At 39.1% G+C, this 19,069-nt stretch overlaps 1 long non-coding RNA gene across 1 annotated transcript; it reads right to left on the bottom strand.

Annotated features, from left to right (window-relative positions):
- Window positions 1–3,384: 3,384 nt before the first annotated feature.
- LOC142831072 (uncharacterized) lies at window positions 3,385–18,217 on the bottom strand. Its single transcript, XR_016350508.1, has 3 exons — window positions 17,817–18,217; window positions 12,168–12,261; window positions 3,385–3,583 (listed from the first exon to the last, which is right to left on the bottom strand). It is a non-coding gene; the product is annotated as an uncharacterized LOC142831072 (long non-coding RNA).
- Between the last annotated feature and the right edge of the window lie 852 nt (window positions 18,218–19,069).

Genomic DNA, 19,069 nt, shown 5'->3' with positions numbered 1-19,069 from the left:
AGAGAGTCCACTGGCAGTGGCCGTACCACCATGTACCGCTGGCCAACAGGGCTGAGGCTCCACCATCTTGCCTGCCAGCAGACCGGTAAGTAGGCCCCCCTGCTCCAAACCCTTTCCCCACCCCACGGCCCTTGGCCACAGCCCCAGAGAGGGGAAAAGAATGAAGGCCCCTGGTGGCTAGGGGGAGGACGTAGGGGAAGAAAAAATGCCCCTCTTGGCCTTGGGTTTGGGGGAGTAAAAACGCCTCTGTCAGTGTGTGTGGGGGGGGGGGGGAATTTGCGGGGAGAAAAAAACACCCCTAGTGGCTGGGAGGTGGGAAGGAGGTATAAGGGGGGAAAGAAAAGGCCCTTGGAGGCCGGAAAGCTATCAGGAGAGAAAAAGCCCATGCTGGATGGGACTCCCTTGCCTTGAGACCCCCATAACCCTCACTCTTGCACTCCCCCTTCTCCACATCCCCAAAGTCTTGCCCTTAGTCCTGCACACACACCCCACTGCCAGCCCCCTGCCCTGAAGGATATTAAGGACAACATTTATAAAGAAGGGTTTATTTTATGTAACAACATGTTTAGGACCAGCTGGATAGGGTTATATAAATTTGCCAGCTTTGAGATCACAAAAGGCATCCCTTTCAGAAGACAAGTGGAAGTCAAATCTTTCTGTTTATAAACTATTTTTATGAAATCACAAATATCTCTTTGAGTGGAAAGTTGAAAATGTAAACATGAGACCTTAGTGATCTGAAGATATGGTGCATTTTAGCTGCACCTTTCAAAAAGATATTTCACAAAATGAAAAACTTTTGCTATATGTTCCTGTTTAGAGCAAGAAAGCACATCCTACTACTGCAAGTAATCTAGTAAGTCACTTCTACCACATATCCCTCCAAATACAATTTGCCCGAGTTCAGTATTTTGCTGGGTTTTTTTCAAGTGTATTCTTATTTATTTGAAATGACACAGTATTTACATCTCATAGCTTATTAACTCTAATCACCCACTTTGGTAATTAAAAAGGACATTGTTGTCTATTGACATTGATCAGAACACAGAAAGAATTGGTGAAGTGACTCTAATGAAATATTTTTTGTAAGTCGTAGGACTGGATAATTATAGGCACAGAAAAACTAAATGTACCACTTCTTTTAATGAAATCAATATCATATTGCTCAATTAAGCAACTGAAGCATAGTTCAGTGATCACATAGTTTGATGTGAAATTGACAAATATTTTAAATGATTGTGCAACTAACAGACTGCTTTATGTGGTGGTACCTAAAATAAACTCAGTTACTTTCAGGTTTCAACATATTTTGTCAGAGAGTTTACAACAAATGATCTGCTGTAAAATACATTAGCATGAAGGGAAAAGAATCCCATTCTAAAGTTCACCTAAAGGAAATGGAAAGTTTTTCATTCAAAGGAACTTTTTTTTTCTTTTATTGGTGTCCATCTGTTGATTATTTCATTTTAAAGAGATTATGTTTAAATGGAAACACAATATTTTAGGACTATTCCCCCACATGCAGTATTGTTCAAATTTCAAAGGACATTATATTTGATAACTAACACTTATTACTTATTGCCCTTTACAAAATATTCTTGGCAGAAGGTTAGAAACTGACATTTCCAGCTGAAAATAATGCACTGTCAAATAAGAAAACTGCAGGGTATAATTTTTAACACTCATATCTATTATTTTAAACATGAAACATTTCATCAGCTTGACATTAATTGATATAATAGGGACAGAAAAGGATAATGCAATTTTAGTGGCTATCTACATTTAATTAACTGGCAGCAGTAGCCTGTGACAAAAGAAAACTCTACTACAAAAAATAAAGCCTGTTTGTACACCTCCTTTCATGTATTATTGAAACACTGGATCATTATGCAAAATAATAAAGTGCTCAAATAGAGTAAAAAACTAATAAATGCCAAGACAAAACTTTGAAAAAAGTTAGTAAATACAGTATTGTATGGAAATTCTGATGTATATTAGCTCTCATGTGCACTGTAAAATGTTTTATTATGAAAAAATGGATAAGATACTTATCTTTTAAATTGGAGTTTAATATTTTATTAGTGCCAGGCACATAATTCTCATCAAATGGCAGGAATCTCTTTTTTGTATGGATATAAATGTCTAGAGTTTAATATTTCAAAGATAAGTACCTACTACTGCATCTATCACATTGCAGCTTAATGGAATTTACTTTTTCTTAAATATTTATACTGTATTTGTATTTGGTCGTTCAGTGATTGCATAACTACTGAAGTAGAACCGATAAGGCAGTGCAACAACCTTGTGAATTATACCTTCTTTTTAAAAAAAAAACCCTCAAGTATTTAAAATGTTTAATAAAGTATAGAAATGTAAACCCTGCCAATTTTCTAGCCTTCAAGACACATGGAAAGGTAGCACTCTGTAGCTGACAAAAGTTCTTCTAAGTTAACCTAAGACTGCTAAAATCATCTCACTTTCCCAAAATAAATTATATTTAAATAAAAACAGAATCACATTAGTGAAAAATATTTCCTGTGAATCTAAAACTCTCAGTAGTGAGCAAATTAAACTGAATCTAGCCTCTGATATTTTGTACACAGTGTAATGTACAGACAGCATCATTCAGGTTCTGCAATACGGCAAACTATTTCATCAGTTCTGAGAAATGCTTTCTGATCCATGCTGATACAATTACCTAGCCTTTATTGGCAATTTAAACCTGCTTTTAGGGACATTTTAGAGCAAATGATGTTTTCTTGATATTTTAAAAAAGCAGTACTATTTGCCATACCTTTGGGATAAGGTAGAAATGGAGTTAGAGGCTCATTAAATATCTGATTGGTACAATGTGTTTTTTGTTACTGTGAACTAAACTACCAAAAAAATGAAGACATTTTGCAGAAGGTTTTGTTCCCTCTTGCAGCTAGAAAGAATTTTGATTGAGTATTTCTGTAAAAATATAAACGGGCATTTACAACTACTATACTACTTAAAAGGGTCCTAAAAATCGCCTATTAATTGTAGGATGTGGAAACTTACCCAATAAATATTTTAATATGAACATATGAGAAGGACACTGTATTTTTCTGGTTTATATAAAATATGGATATTCAGTTTATGATCTACAGAACCTGGATTTTTTCTTATGTTACCAACAGTATTAGAAAAAGAATGTTTTACAATGATGGCAAATAAAACTAGATGTTATTAAATACATTTAGATAGGGATTTAAAATAAGCAATATGGGAAACTATATAACATTTTAATGAATGATGAAAACTTATCTAAAAGAATTTTTGAAAACTGGAACAGTGTTAACCAGTGGTTAAATTTATTTATGGCTGAATTTAGAATTTGCTTTTCTGAGCCTCAGTAAAATAATAGAATGATATTCTGTTGTTCTATTTAATTAAAATAATATATAGCTGAGAGTGGCTTCAAAATGTACACAATATTAAAAAGGTTCTCCAGATGTACCTCTGAATGTTGCATCTCTCTGCAGTAATCCCACTACTGGGCTTTTTCACATTCGTGTTGTAGAGTTCCCAATGTCACACAGTTGTTTTCTTACACACTGGCCTGGGTAAATAACATAAAAGAAAGTGTGATAGCCCAAGAGCATAATATTGTGATAAATAAAAGCTGCTAATTTAAAACTCTTACAGAAGTGAGATACCTCCCAAGAAAAGTATTCTGGTAAATAAAATCTGATAATTTAAATCTTTTAAAATAATGGTTTCCTGCTGCTAGTGTCTGACACAAAATGTAGTAGTATAATCTGCTTATTTGGCAGACCTGTAGCTGAAAAGAAACTATTGCTGAAAATGTTATGGATTAGCAAATTTTTGTGTTACTTACATGTAATAAAGTTGATAGGTTTTATCCAACTTCACTGAAATCAGTGAGATTGTGGTCTGGTTCTAAAATTAGCAAAATTGTATGTTTATTTTGAAAACTATAAGGTTTTAACTCCATTTGTCTAAGTGGTTAATAAGGAGGCAAAGAATTAGTCCTAACTTCAGCTATGCTGAGATCAGATATAGTTCAATAGGATGAAAAAAACTTTTAAAACTGTTTGTTTTGATATGCCAGTTAAACACTGTTTTTTCAGCATGTCTTTTTACTTCTGCAACCTGCAGTGTATGGACAATTTTATTGCTGTAAAAAAATAGGCAGCTGGAAAGCCTACCATATAGTTAATATTGCTGCAGAAACTATGACAAGAAAACAGGCCAGAGAGGCAGTTTAGCTTTGCAACTGAGAGAGACCTGGAATAGATGCCAAATTCCAAAATCCCTGATAGATTCAACAGCAATTGTCATATTCTGGAATGCAAAAATATGCCTTCAGAAAACACTGCCTAGGAGGATACTGGGTTTCTTACAGTAAAAACATGCACGCAAAGCAAGATCAACCACTCAACTTTGTTCAGCCATCTCAGATACCATAGTTATATAAACATAAATATTTCACCTGTTACAATCACATCTGGAAAAAAAATAGGAGACTGTTTTTGTGCTTCATTCATGTTTCCCCTTATTCTCTCCTCTTCTGCAAATACCCCTCCAGCACAGTTCTATGGTGGAGCTTGATTTTACCTACTGTATGTGTGTGATAAGGACTGTACTGCCATGCCTTGTTAATGTCTCTGGCAAAGAACTCTTATTCTGCAGCCAGTCGGCAGGAAATTTAGCAAGATTGAGAATTACAGAGCTCTCTAAATGATGGACCTGATCCTCCACTGCCTTGCACCTCATATAAGTATTTACACATGGTAAAATAGTGCCAAATTGATGTAAAATGCTGCCATTCTGATATGGCTGCTTTTTAGACCAACATTGAGTGGTGACTAAGCAAGGGGAGAATGGAATAAAATGTATCTTAATCAAACTACTGATTGTGGTTTCAAATAAACAGATTTGAAAAAGATAAAATAGAACTCTGTGTTCTAGTGGCTCCTCTCTTGACAAGCTTATTCAGGAAGAAATCCCCACTAACTTCAGTGGCCATTCCTGGCAATCTAATCTGTACAGAAAACAGGTTTGGAGTTTATTTGTACAGACATTACTTTAGTGCTAAACTTCCATTTCTAGCAGTTTTCCCTCCAATTTATAACGACAACCCTATTCACCATCTTTATCATCTACAGTCCTTGTATTATGTAAGAGTACAAATAAAGGCACAATCCTCTTGCTGTTCAAGAGTGATTAGGGATGGCTGTTTAATGGGAACTAAGTATACACAGAAACTTTGCAAAAAATGCTCAGCATTTTGTAGGTTTGGGCCCATAAGTAACATATCATGGAACAAATCCTGACCTTTTGTGTGCAGGGGCGGAAATGTGCAGCAGAACTCTCATGGCTCCACTGATGCAGGAAGAGGGAGGCAGTTGTATAGGAGCTACACTGCAGTACACAGCCTCTCTCAGTAGATAGCCAGGGAGAGTAGACTCTGTGGGTCAGTGCACAAGGTAAGCTAGTGGAGTACTGAGGAGATGACCAGTGGGGTCCAGGGAAAAGTGGTCCATATCTTACATCTACAGGGAGAAGGTTCCATAACCCAGATTGAAGGAAAACATTCCCTCAAAGTGGGCTATGCAAATTCTTGCTATGCCCTTATTAACTCATGGAGGGTATGTCTACACTACCCTCCTAGTTCGAACTAGGAGGGTAATGTAGGCATACCGCACTTGCAAATGAAGCCCGGGATTTGAATTTCCCGGGCTTCATTTGCATAAGCGGGGAGCCGCCATTTTTAAAACCCCGCTGGTTCGAACCCCGTGCAGCGCGGCTACACGGGGCTCGAACTAGGTAGTTCGAACTAGGATTCCTATTCCGAACTACCGGTACACCTCGTTCCACCTCGTTCAGCAGGATCCTAGTTCGAACTACCTAGTTCGAGCCCCGTGTAGCCGCGCTGCACGGGGTTCGAACCAGCGGGGTTTTAAAAATGGCGGCTCCCCGCTTATGCAAATGAAGCCCGGGAAATTCAAATCCCGGGCTTCATTTGCAAGTGCGGTATGCCTACATTACCCTCCTAGTTCGAACTAGGAGGGTAGTGTAGACATACCCTCCGAAGCTTCAGCGGGTAGCCAAGTTAATCTGTGCAGAAAAAAACAACAAATGGTCTGGGAGCACTTTATAGACTAACAAAACATGTAGATGGTATCATGAGCTTTCGTGGGCACAGCCCACTTCTTCAGATGACTGGAGTTCATATTAAGAAGTGCCTTTCACCAAACATGAAAGAGACCTTTTCACCCCCATGCAATTACTTAAAAGCTTACTTACTTACTTACAAAATAGGGATGTAAAATCCCATTTAATTGGTTAAGCAGTTAAATGTAATGTTTAATCAGTTAACATATTAAAGGGGGCAGGCTGGAGCTCTGCCTCCCGCCACTGACAGGGGCTGCTCTGGTCGGGCTGGTGTGCCCCAGCCTGCAATGTGCCTATGCTTGCCTTCTCTGGCCGGGCTGGGGACACCCCCACATCCCAGGTCCCTGCACCAAGCCCCGAGGGACTAAGTAGCCCCTTGCCCACAGTGAACAGGGAGCTGTTCCAGCCCCTACCAGTTAATGGGTTAATCATTCAGACCCCTAACTCAGAATGATTGCACCACACTTTTAAGTGGGAAGGGAGGCAAGGGTTGTCTGGCTTGCTGCAGGAGAGGGTCTAGGGGTGGGAGTAAGGCTTAGAGGCTGTTGCAAAAAATGAGGAGTGGGTCAGCCTGATGATGCCAACTTATCCCCAAGGACCAGAGTTCAAAAATGGAAGAAAGACCCCTTTCCCTGGATTAGCAGGATCAGAGAGCTGAAATGGGGTTAGTTGTGTTGTACACTTTTATCTAATAATGAAGTTTTGGTCTGATTAAAACTGTGTGAAGTGTCTTCTGGCCTTTCTCTCAGTATAGCCAGACAACAGTAGATCCTTGGGCTCCTGAGAGAACAAGTATCAGAGGGGTAGCCGTGTTAGTCTGAATCTGCAAAAGCGACGAGGAGTCCTGTGGCACCTTATGACTAACTGAAGTGTAGGAGCATAAGCTTTCGTGGGCAAAGACCCACTTGTCAGATGCATGTAGTGGCACTACATGCATCTGACGAAGTGGGTCTTTGCCCACGAAAGCTTATGCTCCTACACTTCAGTTAGTCTATAAGGTGCCACAGGACTCCTCGTCGCTTTTGAGAGAACAAGGGACTGCTTTTTCCTGTCCCCAAGTGTTCAGAGTGGGGTTCCCACACTGGCTTGCAAGTGGTACAGTTGATGCACAACCCATATGACAGTGAGATCACATCTCTCTTGGGCAATGAGACTCTTACCTCAGTTTATGCAGAACAGAGGCCTAGCTGCCAGAATATAGCAGGAAGTCTTTACCCATGGGAACAGAGCTTGCCTCTCTGAGCAGATATTAGACTAGCAACATAGAAAAGTTTGATATAGTTAAGAGATAAAGGCAATGAAGAATTATTGAGATGCCATCCTGCATCTGTATTAACATGAACAAATTATTTTTGGTAGAGATTCAATTTCATAAAAATGGTTTCAAAAGCTGTTTCATGAGCAGCAGAATGCTTGTTTTTCTTCTCACCAAAATGAATAAAAACGTTATGATATGTTCAGCACAGTACTTAAGTATTTGTTTTGTTAATTTCTTAAAACAAATTGGATTCCCAGTAAATACAAAACTTGGACAGCTGCATTAAGCAAGCAGTGGGGAAGCAATCTCATAATGATTATCATGTAAAAGTGACTACAGAAGAATTCCCAGAATTTCATCCAAACAGTTATTGGCTCTATTATAAAACTCTTATAAAATCCAATATAGATATTCCTGAAGGAAGCAAGAGGATTTATAAATATGTACAACTATTCTCAGGTGATTAAGGAAACATAGAAAGCATGAGACATTATTAAATGACAAGAGAATGAATTGATATACTCTTTCTCTTTGATTTATTGTAATTGAAGGGAACTATAGCAGTTGAAGTGGTTTTCCTTCCAGTCATGAGGTTAACAGATCAGAAAGATTACGAGGTATTTAGGGTTGAAAGAATTAAATTTTTATTTGTAAACATGGATAATTATTGATTTTACCCTCCACACACAAATGAGAAAAATATTTCCATTGATAATAATCCAAATTTATAGATAGGCCATTGAGAAAAATAACACTCTGAAAAATTATTAGAGTTTGATTTAAGGGTATTTACTTTATGTAGTTTGATATGTGATGTTGCCAATTGGTGTTTAAACAGTTATAAAGGTTTAACTTTATGAATCTTGACATCTACTCTCACATCTGAATCCCCCATAATTTTCCACAACAGTGACAATTTAAATCAATAAAAATATTTTTAAATGCTTAAAACAAACAGATATTATCAGTCAAAACTTTTTTAAAAAGTAAAAATCAAATTCTGCCAAGCCTAATGTAGTTGGACACATGGACAATACTCAGTCATGTACAAAGATAGAGTCTGCCTGTCTCTGAACCTCGCATAGGAATGAATGCGTTTGTGGCAAAAGTAAACACTGTAATGCACATCACTCGCTTCATACTTTTCAAGCTTCTCTGTAAGTTTGTAATGATATTCCTAGTAACATTCTCATAGTTTCATGAAGAATCTGGGGCAAATGAGTTCCAAATCCTCTCTCTTTCATTGTCTCTGGAATCTTGGGCAAGATCTGTAAACTTCCTTTCCTGAATTTCCTCGTCTGGAAAAATGAGACAATGGTACTTTTCCTACCTCTGTCAATGGAACATATATTGTGAAGATTGGTTAATATTTGTAAAGCATTTCTAGCAAGTGTTATTGATGGATTAGAGCATATGGTACCAGCAAATGTAGATGAGGAAGCATGGTTTATGAATCTATGTATTACAGTTGTCACCTGTTGCCTCCTAACTTCTGTGCTGATTTGGTCTTTCAGAAACAAATAAAATAGCTTCAGACAGTGAGGTTTTAAAGAGATCCATAGATTTGTGTTGGGATATATGAATATGCTTCCCTTGGGGATGCTGTAATGGAGGTCAGTAAGTAAATATTCCACACAATTGACTTGAGTTAGCGAACAGCCCCAACTTTAATTATGATTTCTTTAGCCTTGGGGAAAATCCCTGTTATCCAATAGAAAAAAACCCTTCATCTTATGGAGTTGCTCTTTATTTATTCAAGGGCCATAACTGGCTGCCAAGACAAAGGGGTTTCATCTAGCCACAAACAAATAGGATTTGGCCAGAAGTGAAATCTTTCTCTCTCTTGTGAATTATTAGATTCTGACAAGAGCTGTCTCAAACTGTACTCAGTGTTAAAGCTATTAAAGTGTCTTCCCATGTCTTATCACACTTAACATAAAGTGCTCCCATCCATTTCTGCCTCTGTGCTCAAGTTTAAGATAAATTATAAATTATGGTCCCCTCAAAAATTGGCTACTGCAAAAGTGGACTCCTGTGAAAGCTGTCAAAAAGGATTAAACATCCATCCTTAATGAAAACATGGAACTTAAATAACCCAGCATCCATAATCCTAATAAACCAACCAGCCTAGCCACAAATGATTGAGTTTGAGGGGTGCTAACAATCGTCACCATGTCATTTTGCAGCAAAGAATCCTTTCATTTGGGCCATAATGATGAACCTAATAATGTTAGCAGGTTGTGAATTTTGCCATTCTGCATCTAAAAGCATGAAGTTTTACTACTTGAGTTAAGTAATCAGAACTGTGCCATCAAATGCCAGCAATGCCCTTCTACCATGTATACTGGCCAAACTCTAAGTCCTAACCTGATGCCCTGCCGGCACTGGTTCCGGCCAGCCTTAACTTCGGTTCAGGGTCCACTCAATGTGGACATGCTATTTTGAATTAGCAAAACGCTAATTCATAAGAACATAAGAACATAAGAATGGCCGTATTGGGTCAGACCAAAGGTCCATCTAGCCCAGTATACTGTCTACTGACAGTGGCCAGCACCAGGTACCCCAGAGAGGGTTGACCGAAGACAATGATCAAGCGATTTGTCTCCTGCCATCCCTCTCCAGCCTCTGACAAACAGAGGCCAAGGACACCATTTTATCCCCTGGCTAATAGCCTTTTATGGACCTAACCTCCATGAATTTATCCAGCTTCTCTTTAAACTCTATTATAGTCCTAGCCTTCACCGCCTCCTCTGGCAAGGAGTTCCACAGGTTGACAACACGCTGTGTGAAGAAGAACTTCCTTTTATTAGTTTTAAACCTGCTACCCATTAAATTTGAATTAGTTTTTAGGTCTAGGTGCACTAATTTGAATTAGCTTATTTTGAATTAACTAATTCGAATTAAGTTAGTTCGAATTAGTGCTGTAGTGTAGACATACCCAGAAGGATTACACCCAGAAGGAATACACAGCAGTGTGTATTAAAACTATTTGGACTCTGGATGAAATAAACCTTTCTACTATCAATACGTATTGGAAAAATTTGTGGCTAAAGGTAGTGAATGGTATTCATGGCTTACTTGAAAAACGACATGAGATGGAGGAAATTACAGAGCTGGGTCATCATGTTAGAGAGAAGGGATTTGATAATATCTAGGAGCTACTACAGTCCCACATCACCAACCTGGACGAAGAGCTGAAAGAGTTGATTCAGTCAAGCTTCAGTGATGAGGACAGTGAAAAAGCAGAAGGTGGCACCAAAGCTACAGCTGATGATAAAGAGTCTTGATAATGTTTTTTTCTGGAACTCAGAAACCTTTTCTCTGCAGAGTATCCATTCACGGGACATAGTCTGAAGTTCAAGAGAGCTTGAGGGGATCCTGATTCTTCACAGGGAAGTTTAGAAAGACATGCAGAAGAAAGCCAAACAACTGACGATCACTAGTTTTTTTTTTCACACATCTTTCATCACTCATTGGCCTCCCTGCTGGCCACTTGCTCCTGCCAGCCGCCCTGCTGGCTGCCTGCTGCTGCTTCTGAGATGGGTCTGGCTCTGAGCCAAACCTACTGATTTCAGCTCTTTGTGATGTCAGTTTCTCAGTGATTTCATCCCTTGGCCCACCGCATAGGCTGACCAAAAGATTCCAGCCTCCACTGGAATAATATTTTAAAATAATAAAGAGACTCCTTATGGAGTCTATTTTAGTTCTATCCTTAGAACTGGGGGTGGGGAGGGAGAGACAGGTTGAACCAGTCTCAGAGCTCATGCCTGGAGAGCATGTAGCCTGCTGGTTCAAGCTTCTTCCCCCCAATCCAATCCATTTGAGTCTGGAAGGGAAAGGCTTGTCCATCTGTGACTCTTTACAATGACAGTGTCTCTCCTGCAAACACTGGTGTTCATATTTTACAATTCCTATACTTATGGTTAACATGGTTTGTGACCCCACAACAGCCAAATTAGTTTCAATAGGCAAAATTTCATTCTAACAATTGACCACCCATCAGGCATATAGCACTGGCTAAACTGGATTTATATAACCATACCCAGGATTTCTTTCCCATTCCAGCATGAGCTGTATTTTCATATTGACAGTTGAATACCTAGCAGGGCTAAACAACTGAGTGGGCATAACCATACCCAAAACACCTTTCCCCTTCCAGCTGGCTGCATTGGAAGCAGTGGTTCAGATCATGCTTGCATATATTTTCAAAAGCAGTTAGTGATTTTTGATGCTTCAATTTCTGTGTGTCCACCTTGAGACACCTACATGAGACCTGATTTTCAAAGAGGAGATAAGCAATTGCTGAAATTCAGGTGCCATTAAGGTCCCTCAAGTACATTACCCAAAAAGTGGAGGCACCCACCATCGTTAGTCCAGTTTGACAATTTAGACCATGTTTTTTCAAAATGTCAGATCCAATTTATCACTATGCATGGAGAAGAGTCTGTGTTAGCTCGAAATTATATGATGGCATCAAAGACAGAAAAGGGCATATGCTGCTTGATGCACAGAGATAAAGAGCTCAGACTCCAGAAAAGAACCTCCCACAAAGTGCCCATTTTTTACTTTGGGGTTTGATTGTGAAGTGCCATTTGGCTCCCGTGAAGAAAAAGGAACAGGGTTACAGAGAGGGTCAGTGAGCTAGATTGTGGTCATGAGGGGAAGTGCTACCAAGCTCTTACAAGAGTAGTCTATTCCCTCTGGCAGTAAGATGAGTTAATGAAAGCTGTTGTAACATTTATGTTACCTTTAATATGGTTAAATGAAAGGTTTGTGGTTTTTCAAATCCAGGAGTTGGAGGCATGATCAGTCAGTCAGGGTTTGAAGAGATCTGCAGGGAACTGAAAACAGAGTTAGGAAAAAGAGCAAAGATAACCTGGTATTCACAGTCAATTGTCCTGAGAGGACTATTGGAGTAAAAAAGGCTGGATTAGCAGTCATATATCATAGAATCATAGGATCATAGGGTTGGAAGAGACCTCAGGAGATCACTGAGTCTAACACCCTAAGTGCCACCTTCTTTCTGTCTTTCTGTTTTTCAGGGGCTCTTCAGGCTCTGTCTATCCTTATTGTAGTGTATTCCACAGTCAGCGCTAAACAAATACATGAATAAATAATGACAGCCTTAGTGATACCAGCATAGATTTACAATGAACTATTACTTCAAATAGTGTTTGATGTTTAGTACTCTAGAATTGTGGATTTATACACATTACAGAATACAATAAAATTAATAGAGGAAAGACAGAAAGACAAACATTTTTCCCAGTCAAGTAAAATATCCCAGGACTTATCAATGGTGCAATGAATAAGATGTTAGGTAACATCAGACATGGTAATCAAATGGTGCCTTGTGCCTCATCTAAATCTAGCTTCCTTATGGTTTGGGAACATATAAACAAAATTAGAAAGCTGTAATTTGGATGTTTGAAATAAAAATGATGGAAGATATACCTTTAAGATAAGATGAACTGAATGTATTTTTAATCTTAAACACATATAGAAAATGCTTGTGTCTCTTGCATGATTTATAAATACATAATTGACACAAGAAAGAATATAATAGATTAATGCTACATAAGTCATTGATTTTCTAGAGAAGTACAGTACAAGATTACTGTGCATACTTACTTCATTCTGAATGCTTTCTTTTCTCAGAGTCAGAGTCACCTAGTATTTTAAATTCCTTGCACTACATCAGGGTTATGGTACTATGTTACAAAGTTATTCAGAAACCTGATTGGCCATGTTCCTGCAATACATTTTCCTAACCCCAAGATAAAGATCCATGCATCTCTTTACCCTTTAAACAAAAAAGCTATTGTAATAGCATGTAGTGTGATGCATGGCATGAATACCAAAACATGTACATGCACTGCTAAACTGTTTAAGTATGGAAGAAGTAGTGTCTAATAGCATCAGGAAATTGAAATTTAAAAATTTTTCTCACTCACTTATTTGATGAGAACTGGGCTGCTGACAGGTGAAGCAGAAAGTCATTTTTCAAGTTAAATGCCAAGTGGTTATATAGCATAATATTCAGTCAAAATTAACCACCTCACTGCTGCATTGACATACAGCATATTTAATGGCAACAGTTTTCCTCAAAGAAAACTATAGACCTTAGGGAGTCTTTGGAAAATGGAAAGAAAATTTTACTAATATTAAAAAAGTGGTAATAGTCCCAGTACCTCACTACAGATATAAAAAAAATTAACTCATTGCCAAAAATGGAAGTCTCATATAGTGGTATCTTTATAAAGTGGCTTACATGAAGACTATTTGTTTTATATCTTCATATCTTTTGGTTAGTTTTATGTGTAAACCATTTTGTGCATAAGCCAATAGGGATCTTCAGCAAGTGCTATGTGCAGAAGACAAATTGCTTATTACAAAAGCTTCATACTTATTGCTACTTACAACTATTTGTCACATAAAACTGGCTGCATGAACACGGAAATATCCTAGACACAACTTTAAGGCCCTGATCCTACAAAGTCATCCTTATATGCCAGCCCTTCAAAAGGACAAAGTCATGTTGATGTCCATGGGTTTCTACATGGGCACATTGGACCACCAACATGTATCAGATTTAGAACTCAGGGGGCAAACCTGGCTCCATTCAAGTCAATGGTGGGTTAGCCACTGTCTTCAAAGCAGGCTAGATTCCATCATTAAAGTTTGCAACAGTAAAATATATAGCTTTGCCAGTTGATGCTTTTTAAACCATTTATTGAAAATGCAAGTAATTCCAAGGTATAATATAATCAGCATTGAATCCTAAGTACACACCATATTTCTAGTTTATTTCTGTAAGTGTCCTGCATTTAGCAACATTTCAAACTAGTGAAGCACTGCTATGCAAGTAACTTATTTTCCAGTCAGTGACTGAAGAGAAAAACAGTAATGAATTGAACAGAAGTTTTAATTCTGCTCAAAATGAAATGTTTTATTTTATTTGAGGTTTTTTTTAAAGTTTTTGTGATCAAATTTAAGCAAATTTCAAAATGGAATGTCATTTTGAATCAAAAAGTCTAAGGCCTGGTCTACACAAGGACCTAAGGCTGAAATTAGCAACCCCCTTCCAGTGGTCAATTTTCGAAGTAATACATCCACTACCAAATTCATTATTCAGGAATAAGGTGTTGTGGAATTTGAAATCTGTAGTCTTGTTTTTTCATGAGTAATTATGCTATTCCTGAATTTGTAAGTCCGAAATAACATTAATGTGGATCTCCGGTGCTGCTAATTTGAATTAATCCTACAGGAGCCCTCCCACAGCTTGCCAGAGTGCTTCCTGGGGTTCAGAGTCCAAGGCAGGCTCTATTATGGTGCATGCAGTACTTTGGACTACATTTGATTCTTCCCTGTAGTGAGGACATGGAACTTCGAATTTGTAAAATTAGGTTCCTAGAAGTCGAACTTAATCATAGAATCATACAATCATAGGACTGGAAGGGAACTCAAGAGGTCATCGAGTCCAGCCCCCTGCCCTCAAGGCAGGACCAAGCTCTGTCTACACCATCCCTGACAGATGTCTATCTAACCTGTTCTTAAATATCTCCAGAGAGGGAGATTCCACCACCTCCCTTGGCAATTTATTCCAATATTTGACCACCCTGACAGTTAGGAATTTTTTCCTAATGTCCAATCTAAACCTCCCTTGCTGCACTTTAAGCCCATTACTCCTTGTCCTGTCCTCAGTAACCAAGAGGAACACATTTTCTCCTTCCTCCTTGTGACACCCTTTTAGATATTTGAAAACCGCTATCATGTCCCCCCTTAATCTTCTTTTTTCCAAACTAAACAAGCCCAGTTCATGAAGCCTGGCTTCATAGGTCATGTTCTCTAGACCTTTAATCATTCTTGTCGCTCTTCTCTGTACCCTTTCCAATTTCTCCACATCATTCTTGAAATGTGGCGTCCAGAACTGGACACAGTACTCCAGCTGAGGCCTAACTAGTGCAGAGTAGAGCGGCAGAATGACTTCACGCGTTTTGCTTACAACACACCTGTTGATACAACCTAGAATCATATTTGCTTTTTTTGCAGCAGCATCACACTGTTGACTCATATTCAACTTGTGGTCCACTATGACCCCTAGATCCCTTTCCGCCATGCTCCTTCCTAGACAGTCTCTTCCCATCTTGTATGTATGGAACTGATTGTTCCTTCCTAAGTGGAGCACTTTGCATTTCTCTTTATTAAACCTCATTCTGTTTACCTCTGACCATTTCTCTAACTTGCTAAGGACATTTTGAATTATGTCCCTATCCTCCAAAGAAGTTGCAACCCCACCCAGTTTGGTATCATCTGCAAACTTAATAAGCGTACTCTCTATCCCAATATCTACATCATTGATGAAGATATTGAACAGTACGGGTCCCAAAGCAGACCCTTGCGGAACTCCACTTGTTATCCCTTTCCAGCAGGATTTAGCACCGTTAACAACAATTCTCTGACTACGGTTATCCAGCCAATTATGCATCCACCTTATCGTGGCCCTATCTAAGTTATATTTGCCTAGTTTATCAATAAGAATATCATGCGAGACCGTATCAAATGCCTTACTAAAGTCTAGGTATATGACATCCACCGCTTTTCTCTTATCCACAAGGCTCGTTATTCTATCAAAGAAAGCTATCAGATTAGTTTGGCATGACTTGTTCTTCACAAACCCATGCTGGCTATTCCCTATCACTTTATTACCTTCCAAGTGTTTGCATATGATTTCCTTAATTACCTGCTCCATTATCTTCCCTGGGACAGACGTTAAACTGACCGGTCTGTAGTTTCCTGGGTTGTTCTTATTCCCCTTTTTATAGATGGGCACAATATTTGCCCTTTTCCAGTCTTCTGGAATCTCCCCTGTCTTTCATGATTTTTCAAAGATCATAGCTAAAGGCTCAGATACCTCCTCTATCAGCTCCTTGAGTATCCTGGGATGCATTTCATCAGGACCTGGTGACTTGCTGACATCTATCTTTCCTAAGTGATTTTTAACTTGTTCTTTGTGTATCCTATCTTCTAAACTTACCCTCTCTCTGCTTGTATTCACTACGTTAGGCACACCTCCAGACTTCTCGGTGAAGACTGAAACAAAGAAGTCATTGAGCATCTCCGCCATTTCCAAGTTTCCTGTTACTGCTTCTCCCTCCTCACTGAGCAGTGGGCCTACCATGTCCTTGGTCTTCCTCTTGCTTCTAATGTATTTATAAAAGGTCTTCTTGTTTCCCTTTATGCCTGTAGCTAGTTTGATCTCATTTTGTGCCTTTGCCTTTCTAATCTTGCCCCTGCATTCCCGTGTTGCTTGCCTATATTCATCCTTTGTTATTTGTCCTAGTTTCCATTTTTTATAGGACTACTTTTTTATTTTGAGATCATGCAAGATCTCCTTGTTAAGCCAAGCTGGTCTTTTGCCATATTTTCTATCTTTTCTACACAGCGGAATTGTTTGCTTTTGGGCCCTTAACAACGTCCCTTTGAAATACTTCCAACTCTCCTCAGTTGTTTTTCCTTTCAGTCTTGCTTCCCATGGGAACTTACCTACAAGTTCTCTGAGCTTATCAAAATCTGCCTTCCTGAAATCCATTACCTCAATTGTGCTGGTCTTCCTTCTACCTTTCCTTAAGATCATGAACTCTATTATTTCATGATCACTGTCCCCCATACTGTCTTCCACTTTCAAGTTCTCAACTAGTTCCTCCCTATTTGTTAAAATCAAATCCAGAACAGCTTCTCCTCTGGTAGCTTTTTCAACCTTCTGAAACAGAAAGTTGTCTCCAATGCAGTCCAGAAACTTATTGGATAGCCTGTGCCTCGCTGTGTTAGTTTCCCAATGTATGTCTGGATAGTTGAAGTCCCCCATCACCACCAAATCTTGGGCTTCGGATAGTTTTGTTAATTGTTTAAAAAAGGCCTCATCCACCTCTTCCACCTGGCTAGGTGGCCTGTAGTAGACTCCTAGCATGATATCACCCTCGTTTTTTACCCCAGTTAGCTTAACCCAGAGACTCTCTACACAGCTATCTCCTACGTTCATCTCCACTTCAGTCCAAGTATGTACATTTTTAATATACAAGGCAACCCCTCCTCCCTTTTTTCCCTGTCTGTCCTTCCTGAGCAAGCTGTACCCTTCCATACCAACATTCCAATCATGCGTCCCATCCCACCAGGTTTCAGTAATACCAATGATGTCATAGTTGTATTTATTTGTTAGGAATTCCAGTTCTTCCTGCTTATTACCCATACTTCTCGCATTTGTATATAGGCATCTAAGATACTGATTTGATCTTGCCTCCCTGTTGTGCCCTGACTCTCCTTTCTCCTTGCCATTATAGTCTGTAGTTCCCCCCATTTCCAACCCATCTCCCAGTCCCGCACATTCAGCACTTACCTGTGGGCTTTGCTCAGCTGTCCCCGTCGAACGTAGTTTAAAGCCCTCCTCACAAGGTTAGCCAGTCTGTGTCCAAACAAGGCCTTCCTGCTCCTGGAAAGGTGAACTCCATCTCTGCCAAGCAGTCCTTCCTGGAAGAGCACCCCGTGGTCAAGGAAGCCGAAGGCCTCCTGGCGACACCATCCTCGCAGCCAGGCATTCACCTCCAGGATGCACCTCTCTCTGCCCGTGCCCCTGCCTTAGTAAATTTGAAATAATCATCTAGTGTAGACATGGCCTAAATGTTTCATTGAGAATATATTAAAACATTCAATTCCACAAATGAAACGTTAATTCGCCAATGGTATATCTACACTGCACGGCTGTTCCGAAATAAGCTATTCCAGAATAGTTATTCCAAAATCGCTTATTTTGAAATAGCACATCTACACTGCAGGCCTCAAAATTAGTCTGAGGAAGGCTTCCCTAATGGAGATGTACTATCTCAATGTAGAGCCCCAGGAGGCACTACTGCGGAATAACTTAGAATGGCCCTGGTGAGGGGCTATTTCAAAATAGCAGCAGTGGAGCATCTACAAATGCCTTATTTTGAAATAGTTATCTTGGAATAGGCATTATTCCTTATAGAATGAGGTTTATAGATTTCAGAATAAGCCGCTCACCTTATTATTTTGAAATAATGCTAGTTATTTCGAAATATCGGTGCAGTGTAGATGCACCTTAAATGTTTTAGTTGATCTGAATTGGCATTCTTCAGCAACAAAAAGTTTTGGTCAAAAATTTCACCCAGCTGTATAGCATAACTCTTCAAATACAGAAGCAAGATATGAAGATGGACTAATGAGAGCTGCACAACTCACTACTTCACAAAATAAAAACATAGCTTTAAACTGGCCAAATAATCAGAATGCATAATAGTACATTCAGAGATAAAGTCCAATTTACTCTTTAAAATAAAACCCAATCAATATGATTTTTAAAAAAGAATACAACCTGAAAATGTAGTAGAAAAAGAAGGAGAGAGAGGCAGGGAACCGCAACGTGTAGCAAATGCCTATACAAGTTTCACTCTTTCTGATAATCTTCCACAATATTAAGTAGCAGAAGGTACAGTTAGGAAGGTGAATAGCAGAACAACAGCTAAGAAACAGGACTTCAGATGCTAGGGTCTGCTGCTTGTAAGAAAAAGTTTAGAGGGGAGGAGATTTTTAAGGCTGCTCACTGTTGCTCTAACTCTACTTACCCCGAAGGCA

Source organism: Pelodiscus sinensis, chromosome 12 (genome assembly GCF_052426305.1).
Source record: "Pelodiscus sinensis isolate ZL-2025 chromosome 12, ASM5242630v1, whole genome shotgun sequence".
Lineage (NCBI taxonomy): Eukaryota > Metazoa > Chordata > Testudines > Trionychidae > Pelodiscus > Pelodiscus sinensis.
The sequence above is the reverse complement of the archived record's forward strand: the minus strand, read 5'-3'. Positions and strand labels throughout refer to the sequence as shown.